Here is a 24,321-nt window from a genome sequence, read left to right as displayed (position 1 = left end):
GTGGGCCTGGCTCTCCAAGGCTGGACCAGGACTCTGTTGAGACTGAACATCTGTGCTATGGGGTGTGCATTTGCTGCGTCCAGGAGTGGACTCTGCCCTTGATTGTGGACTGTTTTTTAACAACGGATTCTGCAGTTTGGAGCGGCCTCTAATTCTGACATTGCACATTGTATACTGGAGTGGACTCTTCCTGGAAATGGATTCCATATCTTGAAGACTGTATAAATTTGGACTGTGTACCAGAAGGGAGGTTTTTTTTTTTTTTTTTTTTTTGTAACTAACTGTATTGTGGTGTTTCCTGGGTCTATCACCCGCACTGTCTTGCGTGTCCCTGGGTCTGGCAGGCCTTGCTGTGAGCTGGGAGGCTCATGGGTCGTCCTGAAAGCTGTCACCCCGAGAGCCGGAGGGTGGGTAGGCCATGCTGTGAATCTGAAGGTTGGTAGGCTGTCCTAAAAGCCGGAGGGTGGGTAGGCCACCCTGATGCCAGTCACCCCGAGAGCTAGATGGTGGGTAGGCTGTTCTGAGCACTGTCGTCCCGATAAGGGGTAATCGGGACGGGCTGTCCTAGAGGTGGTCGAAAGGTGTCAGAGCAGCCGAGAGCCAGAAGGCAGGTAGGGGTGGGCTGAGATCCGGAAGGCTTGTGGGCTACCCTACACGCTGTCGTCCCAGGGAAGGGGACGGGCTGTCCTAGAGGTGGCCGAAAGGTGTGCCAGGATAGCCCACTGGTCGGAGGTGCAACGAGGTGGGTGAGAGCCCAATGGTACCTAGGGGCAGACCGAGAGCCAGAAGGCGGGTAGCCGTCCTCGGCGCTGTCACCCCGGGCAGGTACCGGGGCGGGCTGCCCCAGAGGTGGTCGAAAGGTGCTGAGGGTGGTTAGTGAAGCCGGAAGGTGGGTAGGCCGTCCTGACTGCTGTCACCCTGGGCGGGTACCGGGGCGGGCTGTCCTAGAGGTGGTCGAAAGGTGTGTCAGGGCGGACCGAGAACTGGAAGGGGCATGGGGTGGACCGAGAACCGGAAGGTGGGTAAGGGCGGGCTGCCTTAGAGCGGTCGGAAGGTGGGAAGGGCGGGGGCTTGCTGGGTCTGTATTGTCTGCACTTTTGTATGTAACGGTATTGTCTAATGTATAAATGTCATTGTTACTGTCTTGTCACACGTGGAACTGGGATTTGAGGTTTGTCCTCCTCTCCCTGTAAAATGGTTGAACGGTAGGGTTCGGGGCCTAGCTTTGCTGCTCCCCTCCCTTGTAAAACTGCTGTCTTTTGTGTACAGCTGTCAATGTTTTTTGTAAACTGTTTTGTAACTTGTTTAATAAAATATAAAAAAATAAACAGGAGTGTCAGGGGTTTTGCTCACTTTAAGAGTGCTAGCTGGCTCAGTGTCATGTACTATGCACGTATAATAGAAAAGATTGGTGATGGAATACCGGCCTTTGTGGAGTTATTTCAGGTGGAAGAAAGTCAAGAAACATGCATTCACCAGGTAAGTGGTACAGAACAAACTGTGGGCTGAGATGTCCTTGTGTTCTAATGGACTTCATCTTAAGTTCTTAAAAGAGAAGGGAACAGTGAGGTAGTTGATGGCTTTCGACAATTGCAAAGATTTGGGTAAAGCTCCATTAGTATGGAAACTAACTAATGTAACTTCTTTATTCAAAACAAAGAGAGGCAGAAAGCAAAAAAAGCTACAGGCCAATTGGATCAATATTAAGATTTGACATAGAGAAAATGTTAGGACGTGTTACTGAAGATTTAATGGCAAGGCCCTTGGAAAAATTCAAGGCAATCACACAGCATCAACATGGTTTTGTGAAACAAAAACCATGTTTAACCAACTTAGAGCAGGTCTTTGGAGAAGTAACCTGTGCTATGGATAAAGGGGAATTTGTGGTACACTGTACTTATCTTCTAAAAATCTATTTGGTAAGGTGCCACATCAAAGGTTATTGCATAAAATAAAAGCTCACTTAGTAACATTAACATTGATGGAAGGATGGCTACTAATCAGAGATAGAGAACAGACATAAATCAGTCCTTTTTGGATTAATACAATCTAAAGAACAAAGTGCCACAGGATCAATGCCTCCACTTTTTCCAGTTTATGTGACTGAGTTGGATGAAAGATCCAAAGATATGGTTGCTAAATTTGCTGATGTCCTAAGGACACATTGGAAAGTTAGTTGTGAAGAAGCAATATTCATAAGCAAAAAATTGGCAAGTGGAGGACAATATGGGTAAAAGTGAAATTGTCCATTCTAGTTGAAAGAATAAATACATAAATACCATAATACCTAAATGGGGAGAGAGAGCTCTGAGATACAAAATAAACTGTGTCATATTACCTGAATCACAAAAGTTAGCAAACAGGTCGGGCAAGTAATTAGGAAGGTTAAGAGAATGCCATGATGTATTGTGAGGTGAATTGAATGTAAAAGTAGAGAAAGTTATAACTGAGTTATCAAAGGCACTGTTGAGACCATGTCTGAAGAATTATACATGGTTTCCTTAAGTAGGGAAGGATGTAAATACTCTAGAAGATTTACCAAACTATCACCAGTAACGAGAAGGTTGTGTCCTGAGGACAGCCTTGGTTTGTAATTAATGGAGTTTAAGAGGCCGTTTGGGTGGAAACAGATTCTTTAAGTATTCTTAAGAGAAGTAGATTGATTTTGATAAGTAAGAGGGTAAACATTTTTAGGTGAAGGTGGAAATTTAGAATAATCAGATCAGCGATAGTCTTACTGAATGGAGAAGCAAACTCAAGGGTCTACTCCTGTATCTAATTCTTCTGTTTATTTAACAGAACACTACTTATCTTGGAGACAGATAACATGAGGAAATGAACCTATAATTTGAATCAATATTAGCAATGAATTTACCTACGAGGACTTTGATATTTTGTAGAGTTGGAGAACGTCTGAGATAATTATTATAAAAGATTGAAGAAATATTCAAAACCCATGAGCCTGTTAAAAAAACGTATTTTGGCGAGAAGTGTTGGATAATCGTTGGCAATTAAAGCGAAGAGCTCAATGTTTATAAAAATGTTGTTTATCAAACATAACATGTTTAGATTCCAGAATTCATAAATTGGAGCAGAGATATGACATGCAAATTGTATTTGCTCAATCTACACAAATTTCTGGCTTGGTTGTTGTGGGACTATTCTCCGGTTTTGTGTCTGAATTCAGGAAGGATTTGAGCAATCAAAAGGCTGCTGAAGCAATTCACTAAGATAGCAGAAATGAGAAGCTTTAGGTTCTGCATTTTCTCCTCATGCCTGAGATTTTATCACCGAGTCACACAATGATCCATTGTAAAAAAAAAAATCATTCACTCCATCGTATACAAAAAAACATCCAATTCATCCCTTTTCCTTGCCTGTTCACCATCGCCTGACAAATTCCACCTTATCCCTTTGAAATATTATTTTTGAAAGCTATTATTGAATCTGCTTCCATGTCATTTTAATACCGCACCTCAGGTCATATGAAAATGTTGTAGATAAACACAAATTAAATTCTATTCATCATACCTCTGGTCTATTGCCCAATATTGTTAAGTCTGTGTCCTGCAGCTACTGACCTTTTTAACAGTGGAAACAATTTTGCCTTATTGACTCTCACTCAATGGCTCTTGATTTTGATTTCCTCAATCAAATTTTCCCTTGTTTTGAGCTGAGGAGTTTGATTCTGTTGGGTAAGGAAATCATTCTGAATGTTGGAACTGAAGTAGGCTCCATCCAATCTCATGACATCATGCAGGTTTGGGTGGGGATAAGGCAGAACATCTCAGGATGTCACAGAGTGAAGATTAATATCCACAGGTAACCTGATGGTGTTATTAACAATCCTTAATGAACAGATATATCTTATATCTGATTGCTAATAAATGCAATTAATTACAACTTGTTCAAACAAGAGCATCTTCATGATAAGATTCAATAATGGGTAATTCTTTACCACTGTAAACCACTTCAGCTCTTAGACCCTTTTATTGTAAAGAGGACTAGCAGTAAATTCCTCCTACTCATAAATATGACATAGTGGTCAGCAGTTGGCATCATTGCTAATTATCACAAAATACAATGGCGAAGAGACAACATAGTGCAAGAAACACCTTTTATAGAAGTCAGTTTGTAGTTTCAAGGGCTTTGCAGACCATTTGCATGGGCCACAAATGCACAAGCAAACAAGAAGTGGGAATGAGCTCATGGAAAGATCAACAAGGAAGGAAAAACGCTCTAAACAAAAACCTTGAATGAAGAAATGCAGAAGAGACAGAGTGTGATAGAAGGAACTTAAAGACTGCCTGCCCATAGTTCATATCCCTCCAATCCTTGCTTACTCATGTGCTTATCTAAAGGTCTCTTAAACACGTCAAGGGAGTTTTCCTGATGAGAAATATGGCTTTAGAAAGAATGAATTGCAGCTCGATCAGTACAGTTAGAAACATAGAAACTAGGAGCCAGGAATAGGCTATTCAGACCATTTAAGCTTGCACCTCATGCCCCTGACCATGCTAAGCTTACTGGTCAGTGAGTGAAACTTACTGAAATTCACTAATATCTAACAATGTAATTAATCTCTGTCTTAAATATACAAGTCGTTCTGCTATAATGTGTATTTTGTTAAGACAAATGCACTATAACACGATTGACGAATTGGGGATACTGTTTCTAAAGTGCAAAGTTTGAAAGCATGTGTTGGTTATAATGCGATTCTGGCCCCATTATTTTAAATGGTACTCTTATTATGCAATTTTCCTATAACATGGGATTGCATGAGCTACTGCATTATAGCAGAACTGACCGCATTCAGTTAGTTAATGGCAGGAAACAAAACAGGCTGAGACCTGCAGAACAAAAAAATGGTACTCACAGTTGTCCAGACACAACAATAAGTTTCCTAACTGACCCTGAAATGATCTTGCAAGCCACTCAGTTGCAACAAAAAGTACCTAAGGAATGAAAACACATTGACTGCCTGGCATTAATTCAGGACAATAAAAATAAGGACGACACACACAGTTCTGTCATCCCTGTCAATTGCTCCTGACTAAAGTCTGGAATTTGGTGCCAAATTTGGAAGCTCTAGTCAGACAACAGTCTAATATGGACATTGTTACAGGATTGTAGCTTACAGACAATATCCCACATAACACAATCACCATCCCTGGAAATGTCCAGTCTCCCTGGCAGGACAGAACCAGGGGAGGTAAAGGCACAATAGAATAAAGTGGGAGGGAGTCACTTTGGAGTACTCAACATCGACCCAGCACTCCAAGTGTTCTCATGGCATCAGGTCAAGCCTTAGCACGGGAACACCTTCTAATAACCATATACCACCCAACACTCAACTTGTTGATTCAATACACCTGCATGTTGAATATGACCTGGAGGAAGTACTGAGGATGACAAAAGATCATAGTGTACTCTAGGTGGGAGACTTCAATGTCCAACAGTGGCTTGGCAGCTGCATTACTGATTGAGTTGGTCAAATAGTAAAGGACATTGCTGCTAGTCTAGTCTGCAGTAGGTGGTGACAGAACCAAACTAAGTGAAAAACACACTTGACCTCATCCTCATCAACCTGCCAGTTAGGGAGCAGATGTCCATGGCAGTGTTGCTAAGAGTGACCACTGTACAGTCCTTGTGGAGACAAAGTCCCATCTTCACACTGAGGATACCATCGATCACATTGTGTGGTACTACCAGTATTGTAAACGGGATAGTAGTCCACTTGATTGACACCACACCCACAAACATCTATTCACTCCACTGCCGTTTCTTGGTAGCAGCAGTGTGCACTATCCACAAAATGCACTGTACGGTGAATACCCTTGCCAATTTTTATAGATGCGCCATTGAGAGGATCTTGTCTGGATGAATCACTACCTGATAGGGCAACTGCACCATTCAAGATCGGAGATGGTTACAGAGAGTGGCGAACTCGGCCCGGACAATCACAAAGACCAATCTCCCATCTATAGAATCCATCTACCAGGCCCGCTGTCAAGGAAAGGCTGCCAGCATTCTCAAAGATCCATCCCACCCTGGCAATGTTTTTCTACAACCTCTACCATCGGGGAGAAGGTACAGAAGCCTGAACACACGCACCAGCCAGTTTTGAAACAGTTTCTACCCTACTGTTGTTAGAATACTGAATGGACTCACAAACTCTTAGCATTCACCTGTACCTGTGTTTTTGTTTTGTCGCTGTTAACCTATTATCTACTTATCTATGTTATTTAATTAGGTGATCTGCCTGTATGGCTCACAAGACAAAGCTTTTCACTGTGCCTCAGTACACGTGACAATAAATTCAATTCAATTCAAAAATTTTCCAAGGCTTCTTAGCATATTCCAAGCCCAAGTCGACAACCGTTTCGATGAACAAGGGCAGCGAATAAAGGGGAATATCACCATTTGAAAATACCCCTCCAAACCAATCACCATCCTGATTGAGAGCCATTCTGTCAATGTTGCTGGGTCAAAATCCTTGAACTCTCCTCCATAATGGTAAGGTAGATTGCATCAGATTGTGGGTGGCACGGTGGCACAGTGGTTAGCACCGCTGCCTCACAGCGCCAGAGAACCGGGTTCAATTCCTGCCTCAGGCGACTCTCTGTGTGGAGTTTGCACATTCTCCCCGTGTCTCCTCCGGATGCTCCGGTTTCCTCCCACAATCCAAAAATGTGCAGGTTAGGTGAATTGACCATGCTAAATTGTCCGTAGTGTTAGGTGAAGGGGTAAATGTAGGTGGTATATGCTTCGGCGGGTCGGTGTGGATTTGTTGGGCCGTAGGGCCTGTTTCCACACTGTAAGTAATCTAATCTAATCTCAAATGGACTGCAATAGTTCACGAAGGTAGCTTGCCACAACCTTTTCAAAGGTAAATAAGGATTGATAATAAATGCTGGCCAGGCCTATGAAATTTAGAACCCCAGAATGAATTACCAAGTACCATCATCGTAATGAGAAGTCACCAGAAAGCATAGCAACAGTAAGAAAATGAAGGACCAAAGATATCTTTTATGTCCTGGTTGAGCCACAAATACTGGAAAGCAAAATGAAGGTGACAAAGGGGACAATTTAACAGTTAACAGCATAAGATTCTAATAGAAGAAGATAGTCGGAATATTTTGGAGGCTGTGATAAAAGCAGGAAAACTTTAACATAATTTATGGTTTAAAAGGGAAGAATTGACTCAGGTCACAGGCAGAAAGTGGAAGAAAATACATAGTTGAAAGTTGGCAAGTAATTTATTTTTCCCACAAGTACAAACATGAAGCATTATTATTTAACAGAATTAAAAGCCTTATAAGAAGGAAAATACAAGAATGTTGCTACACTGAACACATTATAATCCTGAAGACAACAGTAAAAATAAACAGCATTACCCTTTACAGAAGTAAAATTCTTAAAAGGAAGAAAATGCAGCATTGAAATCCCACAGAACTTAAAAGCTGTTTTTAAAATTTAGAAGAATAAATAATCACATCAGGAAGACATGACAGTAGAAATAATGTCAACATTTATTATCAGAGGAGGACAAAATAGAACACTGTGTGGAGACATTGTGGAGAAAGCATTTCTTGAGATGCAGGATTGTCAGATTTATCACAATCTAAAGAAGATCTGACCTTGTAGAAACCTGTTCAGCTTGTGCTGGAAGCTGTAACTAATATGACTCACATACAAACCCGAAACCAAGAAGGATAATCTTACATTAAAAACAGAAATTGTTGGATAATTATAGGAGAGCAACAGAACTATCTATCTGATAATGCTTTTATTTCTATTTTATGTACAATCTGTGATAATATGACACTCAAATGACGCACATGACAAGCCATAACTATTTGGATGACTATCTGTATGGAGTTTGCACATTCTTCCCATGTCCGCTCTGGTTTGCTCCCACAGTCAAAATTGCACCACTTAGGTGGATTGGTCATGCTAAATTGCCCGTAATGTCCAAGGATGTACAGGCTCGGTGGATTAACCATGGGAAATTCAGGTTGACATGGACAGGGTGGGGGAGTGGATCTGGTGGGTTGCTGTTCAGAGGGTTGGGTGTGGACTCGGGTGCAGAAACAGGCCTGCTTCTACACTGTAGGAATTTTATGAAGAATCCTTTTTTTCTTGTGATCATATACAGAGGGCAATGGACACATCCATCAACAACATGTCAAAGATGGCAACAGTGCTGATCTTGATATGAGAAGTAACAAAAAATAGAAGACATAAACATCAGCAAAGGACAGGTTTAGAAGGTGAGTTGCAAGCTTCATCAAAAGAGTAGCAGAAAAATAAATGGTAGCCTGACAGCCTTGTTCAATTCAACTCATTTCATTTCTCATTAATGGAACAGCATTGCAATAGAAATAATGGTCAAATTAAATGTTCAGAAGTGGTCTGCCTAGGAAGGCAGAGATTGAAATAAAGACTGAAGATTTAATGCAGTGAAATTTTCAAACAAAAAAAATTGAATTTATTGCTTAATGAAAGAGCAATGCCTTTAAATTTTGTGAATGGTGCAAACAACTCTTGTGAAAATGTCAGCTTCAGTCCTGCAATATATACAGCTGCAGGGATTGAAGGGAAAAACACTTCTTGCTTTTTGGACTTAATTCAGGGACTAGCTACAAATGAGTAATGTCTCAGTGAGATGGTTTTGGCAGCTTGCTGCTCTGTTATTTGATGTCTATCCTTTTTTATTGCATTTTGATGATGGGGGGGGGATATGTCAACAACATGGAGGTCATAGAGTAAAATCTTGCCTTCGAATGTTGCAAAATCATCAATTTGTGGACTGACATCAAAATAAAAGATGGACATTTCTGGATTGTTGTAAAAAAATCAACAAAGTCACTCATGTTCTTCACGTAATTTCAGTTAGAAAATGTCATTTGCTCTTCATGTCCTCATAGTGACCAAGAAAAGGCAGGACATAGTACAGCGCCAGGCTTTCAAGGAGAAAACAATATGTTTCCATTTTGATTATTCACTGCTCACCCAACAGCAAACAAACATGCCGGGCAAATGACATATTCTTACATTCAAGACCACTGTGAAGATTCAGAAACTGGAAGAAAATCAAAAATGCATTGACAAAAGTAACAACAAAAGGGAGAATAAGGCAAACATGTTTATACCACTGAGCATCTCCTCACTTGTATGAAACCAGTCAGCAGATAAAGATGTTTCATTTATATTCTTGTCAAACATTCAATGCATTGACCAAATTTTTGTTTAATGTAAAAAATAATGATTTTCAATGTTTCTTGCGCCGTGTAAACCATGGAGACGGAGTAAGTCTTGGCTCTGGGCTTCTTTGCTCAGTTGGAGATTTTCCTCTGGTTAGTAGCATATCGGGCTTCAACTTTAAAGCAGTAATAGGAAATAGCCCCCACCCCTCCCCCCATGTTTACAGAATTGTCTCATGACTCCTCTCAAAACTGCACATCATCATTCAGCATTTCAGCAGGGCATGATGGAATAAAACCCCTATTCTTTTCTAGTGGAAATGATTCCATCTGAGTGGCTTTACAGACTTATAAAGATTTTATGATTCAACCTCTTAACAATGCCGTGCATGTCACCTTGTTAGTTGTAATTTCATCAAAGGATTCCTAAGTGCGACTGTGCTTTTGATGATACACTCATCTAATCTACCTCATCTAAAGTAATAGATATATCTCTAGAGGAGTTAACTCTAGCATTTAGGCTCCACACCCACAGTCTGCAAATATATACCTTTATGTGGCGCGATAGCTTTGTATCTGAAATATGTATTTAAGTGCTGAGTATTTTCGCTGTGTCATCTCTAAGTGCTTGCAGACAAATGGGAAGATTCCTGTTTCTAACACTTGAGATTTTAGATGAGCCGGAAAAGTGGCCACCAGGGTCTCAGCTGGTACGTAGCATCTCTTGGAATGTCCCATGCATGTGCAAGCATAAAAACTACATTCCACACAGTTTTACAAGTAGTTCAGACAGTGAAAACATTGAGGGCTAAACATTTTGCTGATGACCAATAATAAAAATTTTATCTATATATAATGTTAAACATTACTGAGCAGTGAAGATGAAGATACTGAGACTTTTACTATGCAAGCGAGTTGCTGCTTCGGGTCTATATTGACCAGGTACATAGCATTCTTTAGAGAGAAAATGGATTCTACTTCTCAGAAAACAATACTCAATGATTTCTGCCTCTATATCAAAAGAGTTAACAAGTATAAAGGATGGAATTTTAATCCTGAAGAAGAGTTGAGCTTCCAGCTCTAGGCAAACCATGAGCTACCGAGGGCAAGGATCTGGGCTTGAGGAAAGGAGGGTTTTTCCAGTTACCTGCTGAATCCAACTTGCTTGATCAAGGTGACAGTGATCCCTACACCCACACCCAGTGCTGGCAATTAGACTATAACTCCACTGCATCTGATACTTCCAATTTTCCCACACGCCCCAATCCACCTAACCTGCACACCTTTGGACTGTGGGAAGAATCCAGAGCACACAGACATGAGGATAATGTACAAACTCTACACAGACAGTTGCCCGAGGCTGGAATTCAACTCATATCCCTGGTTCTGTGAGGCAGCACTGAGCCACCATGCAGCCCAGGTCATCTCCCTCCCCCACTAACTCTCTGTTCCTCTGTACACAGCCACATCTGGCTCTAGGTTCCCCACACTTGCCTGCACTCACACTTTCCACCTCATCTCTGAGAAGGCAAGTCAAATTAACATCCCCCACCACAGTGAGAGGATATTCTGTGGGATGTGTATCTGCTCCTTAATCCACATTTCAGCGTTGTAGAATCAGATCAATAGGTGAGAGTCTCATTGACACAAAAGTAAAACACTGGAATTCTGAAATAAAACCAGACAAGCTGGGAGCACTTAACAGGTCAAGCAGCAATGTGCAAAGAGGAACAAGGTTAATAAACTGGTTTCTCAACCTCAAAGTAAGTTGCAGGAGTCAGGAACATGCTCAGCCATTCAGGTCAGGGGGAAAAGCTGGCTCCAGAGGCATGGCTTTTATTGTGGGAGGGGCTGCTGTTACAAACACTCCAGGTGACCCCAGAAAAAGTGCAGAGACAGCCTTAGGGGAAGGTGGGTGCCAAAGTGGTGTGTTTCAAACCCATTTGTGATGAAAGGATTAAAAAGAATGAGGAAGATCAAAACCCTCGCATCTCCTTACCTATCCATGCACACTCCCGATGTGTACCAATACCCTCTGAGACAAACTCTGTGCCTCTGTTCACTCTATTGCCCCTTGCAGTCCTGTCAACTTTGCATCATGGAATGTAAAACTACTGCTCCCCATCCATTACCCCTTGTCCTTACCTCTCCATGCCAACTCCCCTCATTCTCCATTCCCTTCCAGCCTATAGCTCCAAATCTCAAAGACCAGTTGTCAAGTCTTTCACCTGCAGCAGCAGCTCCCATGTTACACCACTTCCCCACCCTGCTTTGCCATTATTTGTTGTGGATGGAGCCAGTTGACTCACTGTGGCCCACCCACTCGAGTGACCTAAACAGATAGCTCCGAACGAGACCCCTGAATGATGCTTGGCCAAATCCCTATCTGTGTTAGTCCCACTCCCCTCAACTGGCTGCTGTGGACCAAAAGGACTGACTGTTACGCACTCCCTGAATTGCAGAGGTGCAGATCACCTGACCAGACTCCTGACCATGTCCAATTCTTTGGACTGGTATGAGCAGCTCCCCTTGATGTCCTGTGCCAGGGTCCCTGACTGTTGGGTGCATCCACGTCTTCAGTGAAGACCACTCCCCTAAAACTTGGAGACACGGCAGTCTGATTGCTGCCCGCACAATGCATTTGCTGAGTAACCCGCTAGTGGGTGAGATTGATGCATCACACTGCCATACAGCAAAATGTCCATTCCCTTCACTAAAGACTGCTGACCAGCAAAGCTAAGAACCTGGCTGTATGACTGCTCAAATTGGCAAGGGAAGGCAAGGCAGGGGTGCTGTAAGCCTGCAGGTAGACATTAGGTGACTTAGTATCAAGGCAGCGCTCTGAAAGGTTTTAGATGCTGTCCATACCAGTCCATGAACTTGGGGCCTGCACCTCTGCCCAAAATGTTGTTGGACGAGCCTTTCAATGTTAAATACAGTGCAGCATGAAGTGCAAGTCCTTAGCAGTCTGCAAGTGAATTGGAATTGGAGAAAGGCCTCGATGTTCACAAAAGATTGACAAATTTCGGAAGCCAGTGTTCTTGAATGAGGGATGCATGTAGCTGAGGAATGTGTTCTGAGATGCTGTTAGGAGCTGCACAACATCGAAGTTCTTTGCAGCCAGTGATGATCTGAGGTCATCTGGTACACGCTCCAACCTCCCTGTCAAGAATTTGCTCTATTTCACTTGTTTAGCTTGTTTGATAAGATAGGAAGTTGAATATTAATGAAGTGAGCTGCAGCACTAATAAGGCATTTAACAAGCAGCGCCCCTCTTGATTGGCAACTTATTACTGCCTGGAGAGCAAAGTGCCTCGCAACTTGGCAAATACATACAAGATTAAGTGAGTTGCTCCCAGTGTTGAAATAGACTTCGCCAGACTTCTCACTTAAAGGTGCCACATCATGTAAGATTCTGCCCATAGTCACTGTTGTGATACAGGAAAACGGCAGCCAAAATAATAAAACCCACAAACACAATCTGCTACTTTTTCAGTGCATTCGATTGAAGGATAACTATTGGCCACGACACAAGGGTAAGTCTCCTATTCTTTTTTAAAGCATTGCCATTGGATCTTTCACACCAATCTAAGAGGGCAGACACAAGCTCAGTTTAACTTTCCATGTAAAGGATGACATTTCCAAGATTGCACACTCTCTCAGTACAGCACTGTAGTGTGAATCCGGACCTGGTGCTGCTATCTTAGTTGGCAGTTTAACCCTCTGACTCAGAAACGAGAGTATTATCGATGAACGTTGCCTGACAACTGGGGGGGAAAGAATTGGTGAAAGATAAGGTGACGAATTTCAGGGAATCACACTAGGATGAATGCAAGTTTCATGATATAATTGGCACACATATGGACATTCAGAATTTGTTTTGGGCATCATGTACAATTTTGTTTTGTTCCAGCAGAGGTTTCAATTGCCCAGAGCTTCAGTGATATAGGTTCAGGGGGAGCTGGATACATCATTCCCATTTCACAGCTGGATAAAGTTGATTTATAGTTGCCTTAAAACATGCAGAATTTGAAAACCTATTTGTCATCAACATCACTTAGGAAATTGGGCATGTGTGCCTTGATAATGACAGCAGGGATTGGGTAATTAATTTAAAGCCTTGGGCACAATTTTCCTCCAGTATGTCCATTGAATTGATCTGGCAGCAAGCAGGTGCTTGCTCTCCTGTACTGAACACACTTCGATGACATTGTCAGAAATAGTTTTAAAGCAAAAAATGCATACGGCGAATTGGCAAATAAACAAAACACTGCATAATACACAGAAATATCTGGTATAGTGTAGTATCTTAGGTAGTAAGTCAGTGTTTTTTAATATATATTCCAATGCCTGTGCTGCAAGACAATTATATTGTAGCTTTTGTGAAAACTGTTTATGAACCTAACAGCTGGAGGAGCTATTCCACAAGCTTTATATCTGTGATTCCTACAATTTGACTGCCTACATAATGCTGTTCACTAACAGAACAGGAAAAGTAACTGTCCTGAATTCATAATTAGCATTGTGATTGGATGCTACACCTGCATGGAAAGTATCTAGCTTTAAACTCAACTCATCATCACTCCTACAGTTCGTTTTTCACTTCATTCTTTCATGGGATGTCAGCATCATAGCAAACCAGCCTTTCTTCTCTATCCCTAATTGCCCTAGTAATGAATAAGCCATATCAGAGGACAGTTAAGAGTCAACTGCAATATAGTAAGGGTAGGTGTCAACTCCTGCATAATAATAATCTTCAATACCAGTTTCATGATCCAGTTGTGAGATTAGCTTTGTATTCCAGATTTATTCATTGAATTTAAATTCCACCAGCTGCCAAACCGTGAATCTGGGCCTCTGAGGTACGAGTTCAATAATGTTATCAACGCCCCCAAGTCTATGACTCTTTGAGAGAATAATCAATTTAGAGGCATGCCAACCTGTATTTATATGATCCCTTTAATGTTATGAAACATCCTAGGACACATATGACACCCTTTGATAGGTAGAATATTATTAAGCTGGAGAGGGTTCAGAAAAGATTTACTAGGATGTTGTCAGGAATGGAAGGTTTGAGATATAAGGAAAGTCTGGATAGGCTGGGACATGTTTCAATGGAGTGTAGGAGGTTGAGGGATGATCTTATAGAGGTTTATAAAATCATGAGGAGTATAGATAAGGTGAATAGTAAGTGTCTTTTCCTTAGGGTGGGGCATTTAAAGACTGGATGGCATATTTTTAAGGTGAGAGGAGAAAGATTTTAAGAAGACATGAGGGACAACATTTTTACACAGTGGTGTGGTTTGTGTGTGGAATGAGCTTCCAGAGGAAGTAGTGGATGTTGGCCCAGTTACAATGTTTAGAAGACATTTGGGTCAGTACATGAATAGGAAAGGTTTGGAGAGACTTGGGCCTAGCACAGGCAGGTGGGACTAGTTTAGTTTGGGATTACGGCATGCATGGAATGGTTTGACTGAAGGGTCTGTTTGCATGCTGTATGATTCTATGACTTCACAGGTGTATTATAAAAAAACATTGGTAATGAAGCCCATAAGGGGGCACTAGAGCTGAATGTTGGTCAAAGAGATAAGGTTCAAGGAGCTTTTTAAAGGAAGAATTAACTTTAAGGAAATTTCAGGCCTTAGAGCCTAGGCAGCTGACGGCATGGCCCCAAATGGTATATGAATCAAAGTCAGTGATTCTCAAGAATTCGGAATTAGGTGAGCACAGATATCCTGGATGTTTTTTGGAATGGGCGTGAATACAGAGATGGCAGGCAGAGGTGTGGTGGTGGAGGTTTGCAGAGGACTGTAAAATAATGCTTAATCAAGATAAGTCAATGTAGGTCAACAAAAAAAGAGTAATAGTGACGGTGTTTGGTATGAGTAAGGAGATAGGCAGCAGATTTTGAGATGGCCTCAAGTTTACACAGACTGGAATATGGGAGGGTGAGCTAGAATCATTGGTGAAGTCAAGTTTAGAAACACCAAAGGCAGAGATGAATTCTGATTAGATATTGGAAATATAAACACTTATCTTGTCCAGAAACGTTAGATTTAGAGTTATAGCCATAGAGATGTACAGCTTGGAAACAATCTGTCCATGTTGACCAGATACTCCAACCCAATCTGGTCCCACCTCCCTACACATCCCATATCCCTCCAAACCCTTCCTATTCATATATCCATTCAAATGCCATTTAAATGTTGCAATTGTACCAGCCTCCACCACTTCCTCTTGCAGCTCATTCCATACAACTACCACCCTTTGCGTGAAAATGTTGTCCCTTAGGTCTCTTTTATATCTTTCCTCTTTCACTCTAGTGCCCTCTAGTTCTGGAATCCCCCACACCAGGGAAAAAACTTTGTCTATTTATTCTATCCATGCCCTCATGATTTTGTAAACCTCTGTAAGGTCACCCCTCAGCCTCCGATGCTCCAGGGAAAACAGCCCCAGCCTGTTTAGCCTCTCCTTATAGCTCAAATCCTCCAACCCTGGCAACATCCTTGTAAATCTTTTCTGAACCATTTCAAGTTTCACAACATCTTTCCGATAGGAAGGAGACCAGAATTGCACGCAATATTCCAACAGTGGCCTAACCAATGTCCTGTACAGCCGCAACATGACCTCCCAACTCCTGTACTCAATACTCTGACCAATAAAGAGCTTTTAAAATCCTCTTTCTTGGGTGGCATGGTGGCTCAGTGGTTAGCACTGTTGCCTCACAGCACCAGGGTCCCAGGTTCGATTCCAGCTTTGGCGACTGTCTGTGTGGAGTTTGCACATTCTCCCAGTGTCTGCGTGGGTTTCCTATGGGTGCTCTGGTTTCTTCCCACAGTCCAAAGATGTGGTTAGGTGGATTGGCCATGCTAAATTGCCCATAGTGTTTGGTGCATTAGTCAGAGGGAAATGGGTCTGGGTGGGTTAGTCTTCAGAGGGTCAGTGTAACAGGTTGGGCCGAAGGGCCTGTTTCCACACTGTAGGGAATCTAATCTAAAGGAAAGCATACCAAATGCCTTCTTCACTATCCTATCTACCTGCGACTCCACTTTCAAGTAGCTATGAACCTGCTATGAACAAAGGTCTCTTTGTTCAGCAACACTCCCTAGGACCTTACCATTAAGTCTATAAGCCCGTAAGATTTGCTTTCCCAAAATGTAGTACCTCACATTTATCGAAATTAAAGTCCATCTGCTACTTCTTAGCCTATTGCCCCATCTGATCAAAATCCCATTTTAATCTGAGGTAACCTTCTTCACTGTCCACTACACCTCCAATTTTGGTGTAATCTGCAAACTTACTAACTGCACATTTTATGCTCACATCCAAATCATTTATGTAAATGACAAAAAGTAGAGGACACAGCACCGATCCTTGCGGCACTCCACTGGTCACAGGCCTCCAGTCTGAAAAACAACCCTTCACCACCATCCTCTGTCTTTTAGCTTTGAGCCAGTTCTGAATCCAAATGGCTAGTTCTCCCCGTATTCTGTGAGATCTAACCTTGCTAACCAGTCTCCCTTGGGGAATCTTGTCAAATGCCTCACTGAAGTCCATATAGATCACATCTACTGCTTGGCCCTCATCAATCCTCTTTGTTACATCTTCAAAAAACTCAATCAATTTTGTGAGATATGATTTTCCACGCACAAAGCCATGTTGACTATCCCTAATCAGTCCTTGCCTTTCCAAATACATGTACATCCTGTCCCTCAGGATTCCCTCCAACAACTTGCCCACCACCGACATCAAGCTCTTCTGTAAACTTGACATTTATTAATTAATTAAAATGAATTAATTTCATCTTTGAACCACCAAGGAAGCACCAGCAAACTGAGCGTAAAGTAATTGACGGCATGTTACTCAATTTTTTGAAAGACAGAATGAATTTGGAATATGGTGTACTGTAGCTCATGTGATTTCACAGTACTCCAGTGGATATTTATCATTGATCTAATTTGACACTTGTCTGGAATAGGTAGCACTTGAACTCAAGCTTTCCAGTTTAGGGATAGGAACACTATTCCTTCTCCACAACCACATTCAACAACATAAGCACTGTACTCTTGCTTTATGTCCTTCACGACAACATACACCATTCACACACTGCAACCTCTGCTAGTACAGATGTTATCTTTAGATACCCATTATCTGGAATTACATTTATTCTGACTTCTGTATGTCTGGATACTGTGTTTCATTGAAAGATGAGAAGACTTGCTGTTATTTTGAGATTCTATTTTCACTTTTAATTTCAATGTTCAAGGTCAGAGGTTATATCAAGGTCTTCTGTTCAAGTTGTCTGCTATTGGCCTTGGCAAGTTTAATTGTGAAAGTTCGCATTGCCTGGCAGAATTTGGAATCATTAAAAAAATGATAGAATTTATTCTTTTCTTTCTGCAGCATTGTAAAGGCAGAATGCCAATTTATTCTGGTGAATTGGGCATTGTAAGCAGAAGAAGCTGAAGGGATTTATAACAAGGGTGAAGATCCCATGAGGTTAATTTTGCCTCTGATGAATGTTGAGAATGCTGAAAGAGTGTAACTGTGCTTACCCTCTAACAAGAAGAAAAACAATTTGTTGTTTTAGTCCAAGTAATATAGCTCCTTGTTGTGAAGTTACCACAAGTTAGCTTCTCATGTGGATACTTGAATGTGGATCAGTGGTGCTGGAAGAGCACAGCAATTCAGGCAGCATCTGAAAAGCTTCGAAATCGACGTTTTGGGCAAAAGCCCTTCATCAGGAATAAAGGCAGAGAGCCTGAAGAGTGGAGAGATAAGCTAGAGGAGGGTGGGGGTGGGGATAGAGTAGCATAGAGTACAATAGGTCAGTGGGGGAGGAGATGAAGGTGATAGGTCAGGGAGGAGAGGGTGGAGTGGATAGGTGGAAAAGGAGCTGGGCAGGTCGGACAAGTCCGGACAAGTCAAGGGGATCATGTTGCTGGAGGTTAGAAACTAGGATGAGGTGGGGGAAGGGGAAATGAGGAAGCTGTTGAAATCCACATTGATGCCCTGGGGTAGAAGTGTTCTGAGGCGGAAGATGAGGCGTTCTTCTTCCACGCGTCTGGTGGTGAGGGAGCGGCGGTGGAGGAGGCCCAGCACCTCCATATCCTCGGCAGAGTGGGAGGGGGAGTTGAAATGTTGAGCCCCGGGGCGGTTTGGTTGATTGGTGCAGGTGTCTCGGAGATGTTCCCTAAAGCGCTCTGCTAGGAGGCGCCCAGTCTCCCCAATGTAGAGGAGACCGCATTGGGAGCAACAGATACAATAAATGATATGAGTGGATGTGCAGGTAAAACTTTGATGGATGTGGAAGGCTCCTTTAGGGCCTTGGATGGAGGTGAGGGAGGAGGTGTGGGCACAGATTTTACAGTTCCTGGGGTGGCAGGGGAAAGTGCCAGGATGGGAGGGTGGGTCGTAGGGGGGCGTGGACCTGACCAGGTAGTCACGGAGGGAACGGTCTTTGCGGAAGGCGGAAAGGGGTGGGGAGGGAAATATATCCCTGGTGGTGGGGGCTGTTTGGAGGTGGCAGAAATGTCGGCGGATGATTTGGTTTATGCGGAGGTTGGTAGGGTGGAAGGTGAGCACCAGGGGCGTTCTGTCCTTGTTGTGGTTGGAGGGGTTGGGTCTGAGGGCGGAGGTGCGGTCCACATCCCCCTACGACCCACCCTCCCATCCTGACACTTTCCCCTGCCACCGCATGAACTGTAAAATCTGTGCCCACACCTCCTCCCTCACCTCCATCCAAGGCCCTAAAGGAGCCTTCCACATCCATCAAAGTTTTACCTGCACATCCACTCATATCATTTATTGTATCCGTTGCTCCCAATGCGGTCTCCTCTACATTGGGGAGACTGGGCGCCTCCTAGCAGAGCGCTTTAGGGAACATCTCCGAGACACCCGCACCAATCAACCAAACCGCCCCGTGGCTCAACATTTCAACTCCCCCTCCCACTCTGCCGAGGATATGGAGGTGCTGGCCCTCCTCCACCGCCGCTCCCTCACCACCAGACGCATGGAAGAAGAACGCCTCATCTTCCGCCTCGGAACACTTCAACCCCAGGGCATCAATGTGGATTTCAACAGCTTCCTCATTTCCCCTTCCCCCACCTCATCCTAGTTTCTAACCTCCAGCAACACGATCCCCTTGACTTGTTCGGACTTGTCCGACCTGCCCAGCTCCTTTTCCATCTATCCACTCCACCCTCTCCTCCCTGACCTATCACCTTCATCTCCTCCCCCACTGACCTATTGTACTCTATGCTACTCTATCCCCACCCCCACCCTCCTCTAGCTTATCTCTCCACGCTTCAGGCTCTCTGCCTTTATTCCTGATGAAGGGCTTTTGCCTGAAACGTCGATTTCGAAGCTTTTCGGATGCTGCCTGAACTGCTGTGCTCTTCCAGCACCACTGATCCAGAATCTGGTTTCCAGCATCTGCAGTCATTGTTTTTACCACACTTGAATGTAGCCAACAAAGGCAAAAGCTTAAACACATGAACCAACAGGCTCAAGGACAACTTATTACCTGCTGTTATTAGATTGATGAATGGGTCTCTCAAATTTCAAATCTCATGTTGATCTCGCTTTATATACAAATTCTTTACAGCTTTGTATTCGTCACTCTGTTCAATCACCCTATTATCTTTGTGTTCTGCTGCACTGCATGCAAACCAAAGTTTTCACTGTATGCATAAAATAGAATCCTGCAGTGTAGAAACATGCCATCCAGCTCAACAAGTCCACACTGACCCTCCAAAGAGCATCCCAATCAGACCCATCCCCCGACCCTATGGGGAAACCCCATTTCCTGTGGTTAATGCAGCTAACCTACACACCCCTGAACACTATGAGCAATTTAGCATGCTAATCCATGTAAGCGGCACATCTTTGGATTGTGGGACGAATATGGATCACCCTGAGGAAACCCGCACAGACACGGGGAGAATGTGCAAACTCCACGCAGTCACTCGAGGATGGAATTGAATGCGGGTCCCTTGAGCTGTGAGACAGCAGTGCTAACCACTGAGCTACATGTGACAATAAATGAAATCAAATCAAACCAGATGATCCAAAAATGAGTAGGGACATTTTGTGGTGAGAAATGTCACGGTATTTTCCTTATGACTCTGATTTTATATTATAGCCAACCCAGCTGTCTAAGGCAATGTCACAGCAAATGAACACCAATACTAATGACAAGGCTAGTTTCAGTGATTTAGATATCAGGGAACTAGTTTAGCTTTACCAGTGGTTTTCAAGTGATTACAGGAGCAACGTGAAAAACCACATTCTCTGAAAGGGGCAGAGGGCCTTCTGAAATCTGATGCAATTTTCAGCAACAGGATAGAGATGTTTGATGTCAGCAGTCACTCAGAATTGAGGATGTCAGGCTCAATGTGTTCTCAGATGACTTTTGAATCTACACATTTTCCGGAAGTGGGGCATGTTGCGATCTGGGAAAATGGAATTCACAGCCGTACCTTAGCTTTCATTCCCTTCTTCCATTCTCACTGTTCCACCTTGCAGCTGAGACACTGAGCTCAGAAGAGGCTTGTACCTTGATAGATCAGGAGGTGCTGTGCTAATCGATCAGCAGCTTTCTCCACCCAGTCAGTGGTGTCAATGTCTCTGTGCTTCAGGGTGACCTTCACCACATTCTACCTAAAGTGACTGTAAAGCAACTTCTGGAGCCAATTAGATAATCTCACTTGACCAATCTGAGCTTTTCCTTTGCTAAGCACATGGTATATGGAAGACATCAGAAAGAACCTAGAAAGCAACACAGCCATGGATCATTAGGTTTAATTGAGGTATTAGCCAACTCATATAATGGATGGACAGTTACATTTTGCTGCTTAAATAGTGGCCCTGATTTGCTATTGCTCGTGTCCCTGCTCTCAGAGGTGTTCCCTCAGCCCCTTGTCTCTCCTGTTAGTGGAAATACTTTCTCCACCTCCACTTTATCCAGGCGTCTGCAAGTTTTAATGGTATTCTCTCCTCATTCTTTGGATGTTGAACAAATAAAGACTCAGAGTCCTCAACCGCTCCACATATGACAAGCTGAGACTGTTCTTGTGAACCTCCTCCAGATCTCTTCCAATGCCAGCACATCCTTCCTTTGATAGGGGACTTAAAACTGATTCACAGTATGCCAAATGCTGTCTGACACAAACCTTTTACAGGTGCAGCAATACATCTCTGTTCTTGTATTCTAGCCCTCTTAAAATGAATGCCAACATTGCATTTGTTTTCCTAACTGCCCACTGAACCTGCATATTAACCTTGAGACAGTCCTGAACTAGGATCTTTACTCTCTTTATAAGTCAGATTTCTGAACCCTTGTCTTATTTAGGATATCGTCCAGACTTGTATTTTTCCTAACAAGTGCATAACTGTACACGTTCCCACAGTGTATCCATCTACCTCTCCCTTGCCAACTCTCCCAGCCTGTCTGAGTCCTTATGCAGTCTCCCCAATTCCTCGACTCTACCTGTACCACCACCCATCTTTGTGTCATTGCAAGAGGAAGAAGGCGCTACTCATGATATTAGTTGTGTCAATAGTGAGCAATCAACAAAAGACAGAGCACCAGTGTTGAAGGAGATGGTACCAGGTATCTCTATTGTGGTGCAAAGTGACCTAATATCTCACAGTGCCCATGGCAGTCCCATGCCTGAAGGTGTCCACCTTCCTATGGCTCAGAATTCTATGCATCTGGATGGTTTCAGGGTTCAAGTACAGACATGGGTGGCATTAAACAGATGGCAGCTCAAAATGATGCCCTATTCCAGAGGGCAGGGGAATATGCCTATTATGACACAAAGGCACAGGCACTGAGTGACTTGCTGCAACTAATAGATTTCATAAGATCTAGGGATTGTTGGTAGTGCTCACATAATGATCAGGGCACCAGGGATGAACACACCATATACCTCAAAAAAAAATTCTCTGAAGTCCAGCTACTGCTAGCAGCCAACGACCCAGAGCATTACAATGAAAGGCATTATAACTAGAATAATCTTGAGCTTGCAATGAATAGAACTTCAGCAGGTGAAAGGTGTCCTTCTGTTGCCTTAACTGTGGAGTGGTGTCTCTAATATAAGACAACCAGGGTGTTCCATATTATTGCCATCTGTTACATATGCCACATAGCTAATTAAAGAGGCCTAGAGCTGGAGGAACAAAAGGGAGTGATATATTACTCTTCCACTCAACAAGTTGGAAGAGGGAGAGGACATAGTGGGTGCTCTGGAGAAACAGAATGCTTATACATTTTAGTTGAAACTTTATTGCTGGAACAGCACAGCAGGTCAGGCAGCATCCAGGGAACAGGAGATTCGACGTTTCGGGCACAGGCCCTTCTTCAGGAATTCATTCCTGAAGAAGGGCCTGTGCCCGAAACGTCGAATCTCCTGTTCCCTGGATGCTGCCTGACCTGCTGTGCTGTTCCAGCAATAAAGTTTCAACTTTGATCTCCAGCATCTGCAGACCTCACTTTCTCCTTATACATTTTAGGGAGACCAGCAATACCGATCCAGGTCTTGCAGTAACTGGCAGACTAGTATTGTCTCATAAACCATGTTAATTCACCAACACTTCATCCGAGTGACTCCCAGCTCCGTGTTTGTCATTCTGAGCTTGAATAACTAAAATAAGTTTTCAGGCCAACACACATATTTAGATAATCCCATTTCCACCTATACATCTGAAGGACAGGGGCTCTATCATTCCCATCGCTCCACCTCACAGACCCTACTCCTGCAATTATTCTGTGTACCCATCCTAGCTTCATATCTTCCCCAAACCTTCTCCTCAGCCCCCACTTAACCTGTGAACTCACAGCAATCTGAGTAATACATTCAAACGATACCTCCGAAACTACGAAAAGCAGTCAAAGTGCAAGCCAAGCAAAGTTCCTTAGGTGACGTATAAAGTGAAAGGAAGGGTTCGTTGCCTTGTGCCAGTACGCACTCTGAAATGATCCTGCCTCTGTCTGAGATTAAGGTGGAGGTAGCCTACAGATTCATTGTATTGCATCCAGCTACTTTCAATTCTCTTCATGGCAGTGCCTTTGGGAGCTACTCCACGGGTTGCTGTCCAATTCTCCCCTCACTCCCATTCCTGTACCACCCATCCCTAGAAATCTGTTCTGTAATTCTCTTCCCTTCTCCATTTGAAAATATTTCCTTAAACTCCTATTTTCATTTAACCCTTGGAGAACTTTGCTAGCTTCACTTTACGTAGGAACGTTTTCAATGATTCTGTGCTGCAATGGCTTTCCCTCTCACAAAAACCCATGTTGCAATGCTTCTCAGTGATCAGCCAAGATATATGTGCTTTCCGGTTGAGTTTAAATCTCTCCCAATGGCCTGGTTCCATTCAATGACTTTAGTGGACATGTGATTTCGAAAGCTTTCCCCACAAGCTTCATGACTTAAGCCAAAAATTGACCCAGGAGAAAGTGAGGACTGCAGATGCTGGAGATCAGAGTCGAAGAGTGGTACTGGCAAAGCACAGCTGGTCAGGCAGCATCCAAGGAACAGGAGAATCGACTTTTTGAGCATAAAATTGTCATCAGGAATTCCTGATGAAGACCTTATGCTCAAAACATCAATTCTCCTGCTCCTCGGATGCTACCTGATATGCTGTGCTTTTCCAGTACCACACTCTCTGACAAAAATTGACCCATCCTATCTATCACATGCTAATAGGTTTAATCCTGAGATTGCCTTACGGTATGACTTTTTCTTCAACCTTTTTTCCCAGCTTCATGTCCACTATTTTACACCCACTGCCATTGTATCTCCTGTACAAATCTTTTGGTCAAGCCTAGACGCTCCAACTTGAAAAACAACTTCCCGGTTTTAGGCTCCAAGTCTGGTCATCCCAGGTTAGATGAACCTCTCTTACAATCAAGTTGTAAATGTTGCACTTTTGTCTTCTCCTTCAAGAAACATATGCTCCCTTGAGTCATTAGACTGCTCAGGTCACCATTTCTGATGTTTTTGTTGTATATGGGTCAGCAAAAGGTAATAGTGAGAGGTGTCATAAGCATCACCCACTGTGATAATGCCACATGAATTGGTGAGCAGAATCTCAAAGCACGAGACTTGAT

Source organism: Chiloscyllium plagiosum, unplaced genomic scaffold (genome assembly GCF_037043375.1).
Source record: "Chiloscyllium plagiosum isolate Xiang-an unplaced genomic scaffold, Cpla_swu_hap1 HiC_scaffold_21, whole genome shotgun sequence".
In the NCBI taxonomy this organism is placed as follows: domain Eukaryota; kingdom Metazoa; phylum Chordata; class Chondrichthyes; order Orectolobiformes; family Hemiscylliidae; genus Chiloscyllium; species Chiloscyllium plagiosum.
The sequence above is the reverse complement of the archived record's forward strand: the minus strand, read 5'-3'. Positions refer to the sequence as shown.